Source organism: Aegilops tauschii, unplaced genomic scaffold (genome assembly GCF_002575655.3).
Source record: "Aegilops tauschii subsp. strangulata cultivar AL8/78 unplaced genomic scaffold, Aet v6.0 ptg000945l_obj, whole genome shotgun sequence".
Classification (NCBI taxonomy): Eukaryota; Viridiplantae; Streptophyta; class Magnoliopsida; order Poales; family Poaceae; genus Aegilops; species Aegilops tauschii.
Window position 1 is genome coordinate 24,053 of NW_027333163.1, and position 16,854 is coordinate 40,906.

Consider the following 16,854-nt stretch of genomic DNA (forward strand, 5'->3'; position numbering starts at 1 on the left):
ATGCGTCTAATCAAAAAAACTTTTCTTATTCGTCTTTTTCTATCTTCCCACTCATCTCCACTATACCCCTCGTCTTCTAATTCCTTCCATTCGACCAAAGAATTCTCTATAATAATTCGCAAATCCAAATCTGCTAATTGTTCTCTAATAGCACCTGCTCCTGTCGCAATTTCCCGATTTCGAAATGTTGCAAAGCCTGGGGTAGAAAAAAAGGGAGAAATGCTGTGGTTACAGGATGCAATTTCCTCTTCGAATAAACCTCGTAATCGTAAAAAAGTGGGTTTTTTAGTGCTGGGCCTAGCAAAAGAGAAATCGCCGTATACTAGGCCCTCCAACTTCTTAAGAGGTTTATCTAAAAGATTCGCGATATAACTAGGAAGACCTTTCAAATACCACACATGAGTCACGGGACATGCGAGTTTGATGTATCCCATTTGATATCTTCGTATCCGAGAATCCACAAATTCTACCCCGCATTTTTGGCAAAATCTTTCGTCTTCGTTTTCAGCTCCGCTCGCTCGAGAATTGCCACAAGCGCAAATCCCGCTTTTTATGGGTCCAAAGATTCTTTCGCAAAACAATCCATCTTTTTCTGGTTTATCGGTTTTATAATGAAAAGTAGAGGGCCTTGTGACTTCGCCAACGACTTCTCCATTAGGTAGGTTTTTGTTAGCCCAAGCCTTTATTTGTTGAGGGGAAACGAGTCCAATTTGAAGTTGTTGATGTTTATATTGGTCAATCATAAAATAGAAATAAGAAAAGAATTTATATTTATTCCGATCAAACTTCCTCCCTATTAACCTGGAAGTTCTTTTCAGATACAAGGAAATGATTCAGTTCTAGAGCCAAAGATCGTAGTTCTCGAACGAGCACTCGAAAAGATTCTGGAGGATCCTCATGATTAGGTATTCTTTTTCCCCAGATCGTAGCATTAAGTATTTCTTGGCGAGCTATAAGATGGTCAGATTTATAAGTAAGTATCTCTTGTAAAATATGAGCAACACCAAATCCTTCTAAAGCCCAAACTTCCATTTCTCCTACTCGTTGTCCCCCTTGCTTGGCTCTTCCTCTAACCGGTTGTTGTGTAACAAGTGAGTAGGGCCCAGTAGAACGCCCATGAATTTTCTCATCAACTTGATGAATTAATTTTAAGATATAGGACTTCCCTATTAGAACAGGTTGCTCAAAGGGGTCGCCTGTTCTTCCATCAAATATTCTGCTTTTTCCCGCGGTACTCGGGTTCAAATACCCATGGGTTTTTTGTTTCTTTACTGGCTTCATATAATTCTGAAAACACAAGTTTTCTTGAAGCCTCTTGCTCATATCTCTCATCAAAGGGTGCTATTCTATAATGTTTCTTTAGCAGATCCCCCGCTAATCCGAGCGAGCTTTCAAATATTTGTCCCACATTCATTCGGGAGGGTACTCCTAAGGGATTGAAGACCATATCAACGGGTGTTCCATCTTGCAAATAGGGCATATCTTGCCTAGGCAAAATTTTGGAAATGATCCCTTTATTCCCATGTCTTCCGGCTACTTTATCCCCAACTTTGATTTCACGTTTCTGTAAAATATATACACGAACCATTATGTCGAGCGGGTCCCTTTGGATCCATTTCACATCGATAACGCGCCCTCTTCCACCTATAGGTAATTTCAGAGAAGTTTCTTTTGAAGTGGAAACCTCAAGGCCAAATATGGCCCGTAATAATCCAGCTTCCGCGATATAAGATGATTCGCTCGCTATCTGAGGCGTTAATTTACCTACTAAAATATCACCAGTTTCTACCCAGGATCCCAACCTAACAACTCCATTTCTGTCCAAATTGCGGAGTAAATGTTCTTCTAGATGTGGTATTTCTTTAGTGATTTTTTCAGCGGAGCCCTGGCTTGTCGTATCCGTCTGAATTTCATATTTCCGGATGTGAAAAGAGGTATAAATATCTTCATATACCAAACGTTCGCTAATTAGTACTGCGTCTTCAAAATTGTAACCTTCCCATGGCATATAAGCTACTAATACGTTTTTTCCTAAAGCAAGTTCGCCCCCAACTGTAGCAGCTCCTTCTGCTAAAATTTGTCCTTTTTTAATGGATTTACCCCGTGGAACCCGGGGTTTTTGGTGCATACAAGTATTTTTGTTAGAGCGACGGTGGTTAACTAAAGGAATACTTATAGTCTTCCCACTACTTGATAAAAGTATCTTATGACTATCAGTAGAAATGATCTTTCCCTCGCGTTCGGCTATAATGGAAACCCTCGAATCTAGAGCTGTTTGGCGTTCCAATCCAGTTCCAACAATGCATTTCTCGGACCGAGAAAGCGGAACTGCTTGGCGCTGCATATTAGAACTCATTAAAGCCCGATTCGCATCATTGTGCTCAATAAAAGGAATGAGAGAACCCCCAATAGAAAAATATTGGAAAGGAAAAATACTTCTAACATGAATCTGTTCCCATGCAATAGTCAAGAATTCTTGACGGTATCTAGCCGGAACAACCTGTTCTTCCTGAATACCTTGATTCAAGGACAAAGAATTTCCTGCTGCTATCATATAATATTCATCTCTATTTGGTGATAGATAAACCACCTGTCTCTCTTTTTTTTCTTTTGCTTTCTCAGCAGATATTTCATAAAACGGACTCTCTATGGATCCCCACAAGTGATCAATTCTCGCATGAATTGCTAAGGATCCAGTAAGTCCAACATTGATTCCTTCAGACGTGTCAATTGGACAAATACGCCCATAGTGACTCGGATGAATATCTCGGCTCCGAAAACTTGCGGTTCTCCCCGTCAACCCTCCAGGACCTAAACAACTCACTTTTCGCCCATGAACAGTTTGTGTCAATGGATTCGTTTGATCAAAAACTTGAGATAACGGGTATGTGCCAAAAAAGGTCTCATAAGTAGTTATTAATAAAATTGAAGTTGAAGTTGGAGTTACCAAAGTTTGGGGAGTCGGTTTCGATTGACGTATGAATACTCTACGAATAGTTTTTTGAACTGCATGTTGTAAACGACCAAGAGCCAATCCGAATTGATCTTGTAACAGATCTGCAACCGAACGAATACGTTTATTTTTCAAGTGATTCATATCGTCATCGTCAAGTATACCCGTTCCAAATTTCATTCCAATCAAATGATCCGTAGCGGCCAATACATCTCGTGGTAACAAGAATGTATTGTTCTGAGGTATATCAAGATTAAGTCTCCGATTCATATTTCGTCGACCAATCCTTCCTAATTCACATTTTTGTTGAAAAAATTTCTTTTGTAATTCCTCGCATAAGGACTCCGAAAATACCAGGTCCCCACCTACACAAGCAAATTGTTGATAAAACTCCAAAATAGCTTTTTCTTTTGACTCAATCCTCTTCTTCTCCTTAGCATTCGGGAAAGACAAGAAAATTTCAGGGTAGGAAACATTATCTAGAATTTCTCTTAGATTCGAACCCATAGCTGATGATAGAACTAGAATAGATATCTTTTGTTTTCTACTCACGCGAGCCCATATCCTTTCTTTTTTATCAATTGCTAATTCCGATCTCCCCCCCCAATCTGATATTATAGTGCCAGTGTAGATAGAAATTCCCTTATGATCTAATTCCGAGCGGTAGTAAATACCAGGACTTAGCAATATTTGATTGATCACAATTCGGTATATTCCATTTATAATAAAGGTTCCTAAGGAATTCATTATAGGAATGTTTCCGATAGAAATGGTTTGCTTTTGCACATCGAAACCAAAAATTAATCTCGCAGATACATATAATTCGGAAGAATAGGTGAGTGATTCATACACAGCATCTCTTTCTTTTATCGAGGGTTCTAGCAATTGATATCCTTTCGCAAATAATTGAAATGCAATTTCGTGATCTGGATCTTTAATTGTTGGAAACTTGTCAAGTTCTTCTGCTAAGGCTTGATTAATGAACCTACAAAATCCCTCGAATTGGATCTGACTAAATCCGGGTATTGTGGACATTCCCTCGTTTCCATTCCGGAGCATCTTAATCTTAAGTTTCCTGTTTATCAAAGAAAAATTCCATTATCAGCTCACTCTTCATCAATCCCTCTGGATCGATCTAGCAATCATGGAATCTATATTCTGTTTACTGAATCACATGAAATTCTAGGGAACTCCACATACGTATTTCATATATGTATTTCATACATATGAATAGAGACCATTTGGACGAAAGTTCGAGTTTGCCAGGGGTACAAATGAAATGAAAATGAATTGATAAAACATTCCTAAAAAAAAAAATTCTGCCACTTATACTTTATGTTATGATATTCTAATCAGATTGGATGGCAAAGATTTCTCATTTTATCTCCTTTCTATGAATGTAATAAAGCCGTAATATAATATACTAGAAAGTTTGACTTTACTTCGATTTAGAATAGCGTGCTTACTTTAATTTCTCAAAATAATTTGAGGGTTCTTTTTTATTTCGGATCGGAGTAGTATAATTACTAGAAAATTCAGTATTTCATTGTGGAATTCTAAAATCAAGTAAGTCCCTTTTTGTACATGCCAATCTAGTTATCCACCTCTCCCCATATCCATGCTTTTCTTTTATCGTAATTTCACTTGGGTAGGCCAAGATAGTAAGGTTATACTCTATATCAGAGCAAATTTCCTTTTTTTATTCAAGATATTTAATTTAATACTTTTAAAAATTAAAGCATGATTCTCCATAGAGATATGTACATAAAGGGGATCTTTGGATAATAATGCTGTTCGGACCTAAAGTTTACCTATACACGGATTAAGCATAAAGTCATACTATTTTATTATGCCATTGAAGGGGGGGGGAGATAATACCGATTTAAGAGTAGTTCACTACTGCAATAAAAAAAAGAGAATTCTAGTTAACGGTTCCAATTTATTCTGAATTTTGCAGCCTGTGAATAGAAATCCACTTTTTCTTCTTTTTCATCTCAATAGAAAGAAATGGAAGTTTTATTGTGTTAACAATGTATGTTTTAAGATAGAATCTATCGAGGAGAATAATAGAAACTGGATCAAAAAAAGCAGGAATAGATTTTTTGAAAAAGATTGGAAAAAAGTAAGTAGAATTATATTCAAAATAAAAGGGGCTTTTCGTAAGAAAACGTGGATGAATACTTGCTGTTTTCTAGATTTTTGATCGGATTTTTTGGCGGCATGGCCAAGCGGTAAGGCAGGGGACTGCAAATCCTTTATCCCCAGTTCAAATCTGGGTGCCGCCTGATCAATAAAATACTTAGGTTTTTTTTATAGTGCTGATCGAATTCGATCAATTTTTACTTCGCATAAGTTCGGGCAAGAGAGTAACTGGGCCTGCCGATACTGGGTTTAGAGAAACCATACCATAGTTCTATCCTCAAACTAGGGTTAGGGTTTGTTTTGACGGTAGTGGCCAAAATGGTTATCAATAGGGGTGAGGTAGTGTTTCCTTATTCTTTTATTATATGAATTTGAATTGGTTCTTAATTGAGATTCGATTTGATAATTTTAAAATACGAGGATAAGATGTCAGAAATCTTGGTATCCAAAGAAAGGTCCCTAAGGGGCATTCTTTTTTTTTTTCAATCTAAGATTCAAGAAGGGACTCCACGAAAGAATATCAAGACTTACTAATTATTATACATTTTTTTATCGTACATCTTATGTTACCTACATACACTAAAGTAAGGACTACTTAATTTTAATTCTAACGAGAATCAGATTAAATAGGTCGATCAAAAATCAATTTAGGAGTTGTGTTATGGATAAAATCTCTTCCTCTTCATTCTTTCATAGAATGATACAAAGCAAGGCTGCAGGGTTTAGGTCAAAAATAAACATTAGGTAAGGTAGGTATCCAATAAATATTTATCTATCGTTAATTTTATGGTATATTCGGGCGTCCTTTGCTTAACAAAAAAAAAAAGAGTAACAAAAGGAATAAAAAATCTTCCTATTCCCGCTTCTTCTATTCAGGACATCATTCCCGTACTCTTTCTTTTTTAAGGAAAAAAGGGCTATAGTATCGTATTTTTAATGCTCCTCTAATTCTACCAGAATTCCTATAAGAATTTGTTAGGAGTAAATTCCTTGAACTGATTGATCCATGGCCTTAGGGCGGAATCCCTTTTTGACTCTGTACCCTTGATTCCACTATGATTATTGATCAATAGTAGAATAGAATAATCCCTTCATAGAAATAGGAGACATAATTTAGATGGATATAGTAAGTCTCGCTTGGGCTGCTTTAATGGTAGTCTTTACATTTTCTCTTTCACTAGTAGTATGGGAAGGAGTGGACTCTAGGGATACTACTAATTGATTAAGTAATCAAATTGTTGTATCAATTCTTTTCATTAATGGATCATTTTGCATTAATCATTTTGTCAAACGTTATTCTTTAATCTTTTTCTTTAGTTTTGTTTCACTCCTGTAAGAAACTCTTGTATTGTAAGTTGTAATGTAAGAAAGAGCCATTATACCAATTCATAATTTCTACTAGAAATGACGAATGGTTAAAAAAGTTCTATACATAAGAAAATTCGACTTTCTTCCACGGAACTATTCACGGCATATCACACATTTTCCATTTCCTTTTACTTTTTACTATAGTCTATTCTTAATATTATTTTTCTTTCCTTCCATGGATTCTTTGGTCAAGAATTGTCTTAGATTTTTTTATTTTGACCTGATTGAAATTAAGTGGATGCAATGAAAAAAGAAATTGAATTAGACTACTTAACTATTTCAATCTACTAATCTATTCTATGTAGATTCAAAGATAATATAATAGAAAGAATCTAAAGTGTCGTAGAAAAAACTATATGTAGTTCTTTCTACCACACTTTAAGATTCCAACCAGATCCTTTCATTTAAGACTTGGATTTTTTTTATTTAATCCCTTTTTAATTTCTTCAATGATTAATTGGAATTCCAATTAATTATTTTGGCTGACTGTTTTTACATAAATAATAAGTAAAAAAGAAGTAGGAACTAGAATGAACAGTGCAGTAGCAATAAATGCGAGAATATTGACTTCCATAACCTCTTTATTTTTTATTTTCACAATAACTCGGGATGTAATCCCATGGAGAGGAAAAAGGGGTATCTTGTAAATTCAAGGGTAGGGCTTGCATTCTGATAATACTGAATCAATTCAATATTATGAATATCGGATCTATCAAATCAATTCATGGATGAGAGTTATATTTCACGGATGAGAGTTATATAGTATAACATAGGAAGATCCTCTATCCACACTAAGACCAAAATGGGTTTTTTGATTGGATTAGGAATTCCTCTTTTTTAATCCTTTTCTACTTTTTCTTTTCTATATCTCTAACCCACGAGCTTTCTTAATCTTCTACTTTCTTAATCTTATACAATTTCCCTTCCTTTTTCTTATAGTTATACATACAATTATGTATGTATTATATGACCAACTTTCTATGGGTCACATAGACATCCAAATAAGCAGTAGAAGTGAGATGGGGAAAAGAGGTCTGAAATAAAAAGGGAATACGATTTATGTATGGATTCCGGTAAAATACGGTACTCTATTCCATAAGAGTGGAATAGGAAATTAAGATGAGGATGGTATCATCATAAAGAAAGATAGAGTAATATAATATCCTAAATTCTACTAATCCACATATCGTATGTGTGTCTTTCTTTATCTTTATCGATCGGGAGTAGTGAAAAAAAATTCCTATATGCCTTCCCTCCCTCTTTAATGAGGGATGCAAAATAAAAAAGTGAAGTAAGGGTGCCCTGTGGGTATTTGATCTTGCTCCCTGCCCCTTTTTTTCATGGAAAAAGGAAATATCAATTTCTCCATTCATTGAACCCTAGTTCGGGACTGACGGGGCTCGAACCCGCAGCTTCCGCCTTGACAGGGCGGTGCTCTGACCAATTGAACTACAATCCCCGCGGGGTGTATGGCATACCCATTCTTAAATAGAACCATAAGAAGATTCGATTCGTCTTTCGTACTCTAAGAAATAGACGAATCATATACTACGATACCCACATATTATATTATACGTGGGTATAGTGAGAGTGACATAACTAGTATGTCGTGATTTTTTATCACTAAAAATGGATAATAATCCAGCCTTCAATAAGAAAAACTCTTTTGTTTGTAAGAAAGGAATGAGAGAGATATGGATTAGAAAAAAAAAATTTCCCTTTTTTCTTTATCTTTTATTTCTATAGATCAGACATTTTATTTTATGGAAGAAAAACAAAAGGATTTAGTTCATACTCACGAAGCCCTAGATTTTTGGTTTGGGCCGAGCTGGATTTGAACCAGCGTAGACATTGTCAACGAATTTACAGTCCGTCCCCATTAACCACTCGGGCATCGACCCAGGAAGAATTTATTCTAGGGTTTTTGCTAATCTATGATTAACCTCCTTTCATAATACTCCCTACCCCCAGGGGAAGTCGAATCCCCGCTGCCTCCTTGAAAGAGAGATGTCCTGAACCACTAGACGATAGGGGCATCACTAGACGATAGGGCCATATACAACCGCTCGTGATTATACTATAATCATAGTATGAGCAGTTTTTTGGAATTGTCAATATACTCGAAAAGTATAAATAGATCCAAAGCAAAGAGTTTTTCCAACTTTTCTGTTATGTTTTCATCTAGGATTTTTTTTAGTTGATCGTTATAGATTAATTCTCCGTGCTTCATTTAGTGTTCAGACCAAAAATGCATCCATCCCGCACTAAGTCATAAAATTCTCTAAAAATATAGAGAAAGTTTCAAAAACAAAGAACAAAAGTGAATCAATTTAGTAGAAAAGTACTCTATCAGATTCGAACCAACGACTTACGTCTTAGCACGAGATTACTCTACCACTAATTTAAAAAGCCCTTTATCGGATTTGAACCGATGACTTATGCCTTACCATGGCATTACTCTACCACTGAGTTAAAAGGGCTTTTTATTTAATTCAAAAATTAGCCACTTGGATTTCCCATTATGGGTCTACTGCATAATGTACATATTATATATATAATATATAGAGATAGAGAGAGAGACATTATGTAGAGATTGTATATGTATATATCGATATCTTGAGAGCTCAAAATAAAATTAATAAAAAAAAAACATACCCTACATAACATATCCAACTCTTCTTGGTTCAGGGTTTTCCGTTTCCGAAGACTAGTAAAATAGGCGGATTCTGGAACCCCAAGGATTCAACGGTATATGGATATGGAAAATATAAGATTTCCGATCCTAGCGGGAAAAGGCGGGGAACAGATACCCAATAGGATATAGGATCCTTGGAGGAACTTTTGGTAATGGCCTTGATCCTCTATGCTATTTTTTATGTGTTCTTAGTTCTATTGAACTTTTTTCATTCTTTTAAACAAGAATCTAATAAACTAGAATTGAGTCAGTGGAAAAAAGGAGAGAGAGGAAAGTGTTAAATGGAGAGAGTCGACTAATCAGAGACTTTTAGGATCTTCTTTACATCAGGTAAATCTGTCGGCCCTGTCCGTTTTTTTCTTTAAGTTACGACTCTTTGCTGCTTACTTCTATCAAGCCATAGGGAAAGTCTATGATGAATTTGGAAAACTCATCTCACTCTTACTCTATGGCTCGGACTTAATGGGGGAAGAAAACATCTTCCATAATTTCTTTTTTGTTCAATTCTGGACAAAAAAGAAAAGGAAAAAGGAATTTATAGGGACAGTGTTACCCCCTATATCCCCTAGTTTATATTGTAGGAATAATAAAACAATTTAGCAGTCTGACACACTTACGTCCTTGCAAAGTAAATAATTATTATTGTAGTCGTAACCGTAGAATAGGATCCTAATCAAATAAATACATTTGGTTCAGGCGCTATTAGCATGTAAGAAAAGATTTTTTTTACAGACCAGAGGGGCTATCTAAATCCTAAAGTAAAGGCGAGCGATCGAAGTAGAAGTACCAACGGCTCAGTGTCATGAACCTTCTCCATCTGATTCAATAAGGGGAATTAGCCTTCTTGTCAAATGGCTATCCTTGACAAAGGGTACCATTTATACCATAATCTACAATGTAGCGGGTATAGTTTAGTGGTAAAAGTGTGATTCGTTCTATATAATAACTGAATTTGAAATGATATACTTAAGGCATCCTTAAGTTTTTTATTTTTATATTCCGATGAAAACTTTAGTTCTTATAAAGGATTAAATCCTTTTCCTCTCAATAGCATATTGAGGAAGAATATACATTCTGGCGATTTGTATCCAAAGACTAATTTAAATTGCATCCAAAATAAAAATAGGATTATGAGTACAGAGTCGCGAAGCATAATTTTGCATTGGATTAAGTATTCCAATTTTGAAAATATGAGTAAAGGATCTATGGATGAAGATACAAAAAAGTTGATTTCCAATCGTAACTAAATCTTCTTAAAATAAGGAATAAGGAAGCCAAATAGCTAAAAAACGATAGTTTTGTTTACTAGAACCATCCGCATATTGTTTAAGCTCGGTGGAAACCCAATTCTTTTCCTCAGGATCTCTTGAATGAAATTAGGGAACGAAGTAAGTAGATTAGATGGATTTAGATAGAATTTCTATCTCCTACTCTATAAGGATCATCTAGAAAGCGGAGAGCTTTGGTTCCATTCAAATAGAAAAGCTGACATAGATGTTAAGTGGTGAGAATATCCATAAAGGAGCCGAATGAAATCAAAATTTCATGTTCGGTTTTGAATTAGAGACGTTTAAAAATAATCAACCAACGTCGACTATAACCCCTAGCCTTCCAAGCTAACGATGCGGGTTCGATTCCCGCTACCCGCTCCATTCTGTATAAAAGGAGTATTCTCTTTGTCTAGACATGTTAGAGGCTTGTATTCAAGCCTTTTTTGTCCACCAGTTTCTGGTACTCCAGAGCGGAGTAGAGCAGTTTGGTAGCTCACGAGGCTCATAACCTTGAGGTCACGGGTTCGATTCCCGTCTCCGCACTTAGCAGTCTGTATAAAAGGACTATTCTATTTCTCTAGATATGGTAGAGGGGCGTATCCAACCCTTTTTTATTCATTAGTTCCCGGCCCTAGAGGGCAAAATTGAGCAGTTTGCGAAGTCACTTGCCTTCAAAAAAAGAAGGCGCAAGGCTTCTCCCTACCCTGCAGAAAATAAAAATGAAACGAAAGGGACAGTCTACCTCTCTCTTCCCTTTAAAAAAAGTTTGCCCGTTGTTTGTCTCAGTTAATACCCAATTTTTGGAGCTCTGTTGGCGAGTTCTATTTCTGCCTCCGGAGCGCCCTCTTTTTTTGAGTGGGATGCAAAGGAAGGGTAAGATAGTAAGGGATACGGCACTAGACTAACACCTAATTAATACTTAATTTAATATAAGTAGTTAAACAGTTAACTAGACTAAACTTTTTATCATAGTACTTTGATAAATTAAGCGGGCGAGCGGCGGGAATCGAACCCGTATCTTCTCCTTGGCAAGGAGATATTTTACCATTGAACTACGCTCGCTACGGTATATATTTTATAGCGTATATCCGCCTGGGTCGACCTTCTATGTCTGGGTCGACCGTTTCATTTCATTTTCTATTATATTAGAGTTTTCCTTTTTTTATTATCTGTGAATGAATATTCTAATGGGAATGGAATTTCATAATACTGAAAGAGAAGAGCTAGCAATTCGGAACGCAAATTGCGTTTAATACGTCTCACTATTCTAATTTTTTAGAAGAAATGGCCTTTATTATTTCTTTTTTATGGGGTTAATAAATATTAACCAAATTTAATTTAAGAAATGAGAGAATTCAGAATAGCTACGAGAAAGACTAGTCCAATCCATAACGATGTACCGGAAAATACAACATTTTTATTATTTGACCAACCATCAGGAGAAGCAAATACAAGGGGTACACTAATTACTAAGACTGAGGAAGTCGCAATTAATGCAAAAACAGCTAATTGGAAAGCAATAGTCATATTTCTAATCCTCCAAGCTACCATCAAATAAAGTTGACTACATATTTGATCCCTCACTTAAACCAAAATTGTAAAAAAATACAAGAAGTAGGAGGGGTTTAATCATGAATCCATTGATTCTTCTCTTTAATTCAAATTTATTACTTAAACCGCTTTTTTATTTGGATATGGGGGTGAGAAGAGATTATTTACTCTTTATTTCACAAGCGGGTATAGCGGATCCTGTATCCGTGTATACAGTATACAGAGATATATCGAAAAGGAACTTGTATCTGATATCTTTCTAGAGGCTAATAAATCTTTTTATTTTTTATATGGCTATGTTCTATTTGTAGGAGTAAAATAAGGATTAGGCTGTGGAGAGATGGCTGAGTGGTTGATAGCTCCGGTCTTGAAAACCGGTATAGTTCTAGGAACTATCGAGGGTTCGAATCCCTCTCTCTCCTTTTGCTTATTGAATACGTTTGTTTCTTTCATTTTTTTTTTTCTGTCCCTTATCTTTCTTTCATAAAAAGGAATGAATGGCTCGGCTAGATGGAATAACCGAGCCAGAACAGAAAAAAAGTAGAACAGGTATAAATAAGAAAATCTTAGTTAAGAGGGTTCATGTAAAGAACAGGTTCCAAATCACGATCGATTCCCTTTTCAAAACCTGCTTGCAGCAGCTCGGGCTCTTCCTGCATGCCATAAATGGCCCACAAAAAAGAAGAATCCTAGAACAAAATGAGAAGTTGATAACCAACTTCTAGGAGAGACATAATTAACTGCATTGATCTCGGTAGCTACGCCACCACGGAATTTAAAGAGCCTAAAGGAGCGTGGGTCATATATTCTGCTGAGCGTCGTTCTTGCCAAGGTTGTATGTCTTTTTTCAACCTACTCAAGTCCAAACCGTTGGGGCCCCTTAGAGGTTCTAACCATGGAGCACGAAGGTCCCAAAAACGCATAGTTTCCCCTCCAAAGATAACCTCCCCAGTTGGGGAACGCATTAGATATTTACCTAAACCTGTGGGTCCTTGAGCGGATCCCACATTAGCTCCAAGACGCTGGTCTCTAACTAGAAAAGTAAATGCTTGAGCTTGAGAAGCTTCTGGCCCGGTGGGTCCATAAAACTCACTCGGATAAGCTGTATTATTGAACCATACAAAACAACAAGCGATAAAACCAAAGACAGATAAAGCAGCTAAACTATAAGACAAGTAAGCTTCTCCAGACCATACAAATGCACGGCGAGCCCATGCGAAGGGTTTGGTTAAAATATGCCAAATTCCGCCAAATACACAAATAAAACCCAACCATACATGCCCACCAATTATATCTTCTAAATCATCTACACTAACAATCCACCCTTCTCACCAAAAGGAGATTTTAGTAAATAACCAAATATAACACTGGGGCTAAGGGTCAAATTGGTAATTTTTCTTACATCTCCCCCCCCAGGGGCCCAGGTATCATATACACCGCCAAAATAAAGAGCCTTGAGTACTAGAAGAAAAGCACCTAGACCTAACAAAATTAAGTGAATACCCAAAATTGTAGTCATTTTATTTCTATCTTTCCAGACATAACCAAAGAATGGAAAAGATTCCTCAAGAGTCTCGGGTCCCAGAAGCGCGTGATAAATGCCACCGAAGCCTAAGACTGCGGAGGAAATTAGGTGAAGTACGCCAGATACAAAGTACGGAAAAGTATCTAGAACTTCCCCCCCTGGCCCTACTCCCCAACCTAGAGTAGCTAAGTGTGGAAGTAAAATCAACCCTTGTTCATACATGGGCTTTTCTGGTACGAAATGGGCCACTTCAAATAGGTTCATTGCTCCGGCCCAGAATACGATTAATCCGGCATGGGCTACATGAGCTCCAAGCAGTTTACCGGACAAATTGATAAGTCTGGCATTCCCAGCCCACCAAGCAAAGCCGGTGGTTTCTTGGTCACGACCAGCTAAAACGAAAGTTCCATTAAAGAGCGTTTCCACGTGGTAGAACCTCCTCAGGGAATATAAGATTTTCATGAGGCTGATCCTGAGCTGCCATCCACGCACGAATACCCTCGTTTAAAAGAATATTTTTGGTGTAGAAAGTCTCAAATTCAGGATCTTCCGCTGCACGGATTTCCTGGGAAACAAAGTCATAGGCACGTAAGTTCAGAGCCAAGCCAACTACGCCAATAGCACTCATCCATAAACCGGTGACGGGTACAAATAGCATAAAGAAATGTAACCAACGTTTATTGGAAAAAGCAACACCAAAGATTTGGGACCAAAAGCGGTTAGCAGTGACCATGGAATAAGTTTCTTCAGCTTGAGTTGGGTTAAAAGCACGGAAGGTATTTGCACCATCACCGTCCTCAAATAGAGTGTTTCTACGGTCGCTCCATGAATAGCGCATAGCAGAGCCGCACCTAATACTCCGGCAACTCCCATCATATGAAATGGGTTCAACGTCCAATTATGAAATCCTTGGAAGAAAAGGATGAATCGAAATATCGCTGCTACGCCAAAACTCGGCGCAAAGAACCAACCAGATTGCCCCAGTGGATAAATAAGGAATACAGAAACAAAAACAGCAATTGGACCAGAGAATGAGATTGCATTATAAGGCCGCAATTGAACAGACCGAGCAAGTTCAAATTGGCGTAACATGAAACCTATTAGTGCAAAAGCCCCGTGGAGAGCTACAAAAGTCCATAGACCGCCTAATTGACACCAACGAGTAAAATCTCCTTGTGCTTCGGGCCCCCATAGTAGCAACAAAGAGTGTGCTAAACTATTGGCAGGGGTAGAAAACTGCTGCGGTTAAGAAATTACAACCTTCCAAATAGGAACTAGCCAATCCATGGGTATACCAAGAAGTTACAAAAGTTGTCCCTGTAAACCAACCCCCTAAAGCGAAATAAGCACAAGGAAAGAGCAATAGGCCAGACCATCCTACAAAAACGAAACGGTCCCTTCGTAACCAGTCATCCATAGTATCAAATAGATCATTTTCTTCTTTAGGAATTCTACCAAGGGCTATAGTCATAGTGATCCTCCTATTCAATTACTTCAACCATTTCCGAGCACCTCATATCACTTTCCAAGGCATATGATAGTTTTATTATCTGTGGACGATTTCTTTGTCGTTCAATGCCCTTTTTCAATGGTCTCGAAGAGAGAAATTTCCCATTTTTATCTATGGAGTCACAGTCACAACCGAGGTCGTGGTAAATCCATGAATTTGATTCGATTTGTTTTTCTTATACTATTTGTTTTTCTTATACTATAGAAATAGAAATAAATTGTTTTTCTTATACTATAGAAAGAAATAAACCTTTGAATTCAGCATTATTCCAAGACTCCTATTTCAAAGTCTATCTTTTAAGGAAAAATGAAAATAAAAGTAACCCTTCTTTTCCCATTCCCTCTCTATTGCATGGGTGGAAGAACTAAAATAGAGGATTCTGAAAAAAAAAATGGACCTTCGAAATCCAATTTTATGTGTAGCGCAAAGGAGTTGCGATTTCTTCTTATTCCTATAGAACATCTAGTAACAAGAATATGAAATCGTAAATAGCGAAAAATTCTTGTCTTGCGCGGTCTAAGTCTAAGGAAATAAAAAAATTCGCTTATACAATTTCATCTACATCGAATTTATATATCAGAATAGCGGATAGAGGCATCATTAAAGGAGTCAGGTCTACTTACTTTATGCTTCTTTCCAATTTTATGGTGGATTTGATAAGAACCCTTTTTGCTTTCTTGATAAATAATCGACAAAAAAGCGTTTTTTTTTATATAACCTGCTTGTTTTATTATAATTATAACAAGTCCTATATGGAAATGCCCGCTAAAGAGAAAATCTATTTGATTGTCTCTCGGCCAATATCGATTTTTAGAAAGAAAAAACAAGAATTTTCTTCTTTTTTTATTAACATTAAGAAAAAAGAATATAATTAAAATGGAATTGGCAATATAATTTTTATAGACTTTTGAAAGAAAAAAAGGGGGTTTTTTGCAACCGTTATTTCTTATTTCTTGCCTATATCATATCACGGGAAACCTTTCGCTTTGGAACGTGGAGAGATGGCTGAGTGGACTAAAGCGGCGGATTGCTAATCCGTTGTACAATTTTTTTGTACCGAGGGTTCGAATCCCTCTCTTTCCGCTCCCTTGGATCATTTGGGACTTTCGAATTGGAAAGAATTCTGACCCCCGGATTTTCTCATAGATAAATGTACGAAACAAATCCAATAAGAAAAAAAAAAAACTGAATTTTTACTCCTCGCGTCCAGGATTCCGTCCTGGGTCATTAGATAAGAATCCAAAGATAAAGAGTGAAACAAAGAATATCACTACTGTATAAACAAAAAGTTTGAGAGTAAGCATTACATAATCTCCAAGATTTTTTTTTAAGGAATAGATTACCAGTTTTTCCTTACCACACGGATCCACTAGGATGGTTTTTTTTTTATACCTAAAAATGCAAAAAAGAATTCTTGAAAAAAATTGCAAGAATTCTTTTATAATAAGCACTCTTATCAATAGCAAAAATAGGGTTAGGTGGTTAGGTATTGTGTAGGTACCTTTAGGTACCTGCTCAACCTAGGTGCAGGGGAGTAGAAAGGCTGATCCAAATTTATTGCTGTAGCTACCCATTCAATGTAGAAGAATTTAAATTTTAGAATCGAAGGTTCATAATATAAAAATATAAAACTTCTCGGCTTTTACCCATTTTTAAATTTTTTTGGAATGAACACATCATTCAATTTGGCATACAGAGTACTAAAGATTTCATCGAAAACTTACAGCAGCTTGCCAAACAAAGGCTAATAGAAAAAAGAATAGAGGTATAACAGGCATAATATCCACGATTGGATTGAAAATAGCATAAGCTTCGGGTAATTTGGCAAAGAAAAAACTA

The 16,854-nt window shown here is 36.6% G+C and overlaps 8 non-coding genes across 8 annotated transcripts; 4 read left to right on the forward strand and 4 right to left on the reverse strand.

Moving 5' to 3' along the window:
* The first annotated feature begins 5,167 nt into the window (after nt 1-5,167).
* On the forward strand, nt 5,168-5,238 carry TRNAC-GCA (transfer RNA cysteine (anticodon GCA)). The gene has a single exon. It is a non-coding gene; the product is annotated as a tRNA-Cys (tRNA).
* A 2,610-nt stretch (nt 5,239-7,848) lies between these two features.
* Nucleotides 7,849-7,922, reverse strand: TRNAD-GUC (transfer RNA aspartic acid (anticodon GUC)). Its single transcript has one exon. It is a non-coding gene; the product is annotated as a tRNA-Asp (tRNA).
* Nucleotides 7,923-8,282: 360 nt separating this feature from the next.
* On the reverse strand, nt 8,283-8,364 carry TRNAY-GUA (transfer RNA tyrosine (anticodon GUA)). Its single transcript has one exon. It is a non-coding gene; the product is annotated as a tRNA-Tyr (tRNA).
* A 507-nt stretch (nt 8,365-8,871) lies between these two features.
* TRNAT-GGU (transfer RNA threonine (anticodon GGU)) lies at nt 8,872-8,943 on the reverse strand. Its single transcript has one exon. It is a non-coding gene; the product is annotated as a tRNA-Thr (tRNA).
* Nucleotides 8,944-10,898: 1,955 nt separating this feature from the next.
* On the forward strand, nt 10,899-10,972 carry TRNAM-CAU (transfer RNA methionine (anticodon CAU)). Its single transcript has one exon. It is a non-coding gene; the product is annotated as a tRNA-Met (tRNA).
* A 448-nt stretch (nt 10,973-11,420) lies between these two features.
* Nucleotides 11,421-11,491, reverse strand: TRNAG-GCC (transfer RNA glycine (anticodon GCC)). The gene has a single exon. It is a non-coding gene; the product is annotated as a tRNA-Gly (tRNA).
* An 823-nt stretch (nt 11,492-12,314) lies between these two features.
* TRNAS-UGA (transfer RNA serine (anticodon UGA)) lies at nt 12,315-12,402 on the forward strand. Its single transcript has one exon. It is a non-coding gene; the product is annotated as a tRNA-Ser (tRNA).
* A 3,608-nt stretch (nt 12,403-16,010) lies between these two features.
* Nucleotides 16,011-16,098, forward strand: TRNAS-GCU (transfer RNA serine (anticodon GCU)). The gene has a single exon. It is a non-coding gene; the product is annotated as a tRNA-Ser (tRNA).
* Nucleotides 16,099-16,854: the final 756 nt, after the last annotated feature.